This window comes from Aplysia californica, unplaced genomic scaffold (genome assembly GCF_000002075.1).
Source record: "Aplysia californica isolate F4 #8 unplaced genomic scaffold, AplCal3.0 scaffold00640, whole genome shotgun sequence".
NCBI lineage: Eukaryota > Metazoa > Mollusca > Gastropoda > Aplysiida > Aplysiidae > Aplysia > Aplysia californica.
In genome coordinates this window covers 364,042-365,429 of record NW_004797910.1, presented here as the reverse complement: position 1 = coordinate 365,429, position 1,388 = coordinate 364,042, and the positions used below count along the sequence as shown (strand labels likewise).

Sequence of the window (1,388 nt, the reverse complement as noted above, 5' to 3'; positions counted from 1 at the left end):
ACAAACACACACACACACACACACACACGGACACACACACACACACACATACGCACACACACATTGACATACACACACAAACACAAACACACACATACAGACATGTGTACTCACCAGTTCGTTGGTGACCTGAGGCACGCACGTGGTCATCACCTGAGAATACAGAGAAAGGAAAGGTCAGCCAGTGGTCAAAATTGAACATCAATTTCATGATAACGATGACGATGACGATGATCATGATGATGATGATGATAATGATAACGAGGATGATGATGAAGAGGAGGAGGACGAGGAAGAGAAGATGGATAATGATTGTGACAATGACAATGATGATGAGAATAATGATGAGAATACCGAAGATGGAGATGGAGATGTTAATGACGACGAAGATGAGGAGGAGGAGAAGGAAGAGGAGAAGGAGGAAGAGAAGGAGGGTTGTGGCCGTGGTAAATTGAAAAAATGCATGGATCTAAGAGTGTCACCGGTAAAAACAAAGGTTAAAAGCAACAACAGCAGAAACAACCATGACGTAAAAAAAAAAGATCCAGGCAAGACTACGATAAGTCACCACATATATTATTAGCAGCAACAACAGCGACAACAATAGCAATAGCATGAACAACAAGAACAAAAACAACATAAGTAACTGCAAAAAGGACTAAAATAACACGAGCATCACTTACAAAAGGAAAAATAAAATGCACGCAATACCCTCCCTACAGCTCTCCAACCAGACTACAGCTAGCAAACAAACTGCAAGCAACAAAACAAAACAAAAACAAAAACAAAACAAAAAAACAACAAAAAAAACAGTACAAGGAAATGGACAGGAAAAACAGACATGATTCCTCTGTGCTGAGTACATTAACTGGCCCCTCATTACTCTGCTCAGGCGTGCTTGAAAAGGGATACGGATGAAAGGGAAGTAACTAGATATATTCCGTCTATCGCGTGAGTTGTCGTTGGCTGAGGGAAGAGGGAGTAAAGAGGGTTTTTGACGGAGGAAAAAAAATAAAGGGAGGGCGGGGGCTTGAATGAAAGTGCAAACAGACGGTCATGCAAGGAGGTGATTCCACCTGTTTGTTGGTTCGAGTCTGTGATAGGGTTTTGAGTTGTTTCGATTGGTTAAACACCAGCCTTTGACAGGCAGATGGATCGGTGGATGAATGGATAGACAGACAGACAGACAGAGAGATAGACAGATATATGGATAGATAGATAAATAGATAAAAAGATAGATATCTTGTAGATAAATAGATAGGTTAACACGCAGAAATGCAGACTCAATTGCAGTACTTCGCTACATCAAAAGAAATCTCCCAATACTTTGTACCATGTCCCTAGATTTGCACTGAAAGTCAACTAGCTACTGAAAACAAACGCATGCA

General features: G+C 40.9%; 1 long non-coding RNA gene across 1 annotated transcript in view; it reads right to left on the bottom strand.

Annotated features, from left to right (window-relative positions):
* Positions 1 to 48: 48 nt before the first annotated feature.
* The window catches only part of LOC101848776, a 19,555-nt gene continuing 18,215 nt past the window's right edge, over positions 49 to 1,388 (bottom strand). The window contains exon 3 of the long non-coding RNA XR_001185231.2: positions 49 to 153. This is a non-coding gene — a long non-coding RNA (uncharacterized LOC101848776). The remainder of the gene's footprint in view (positions 154 to 1,388) is intronic.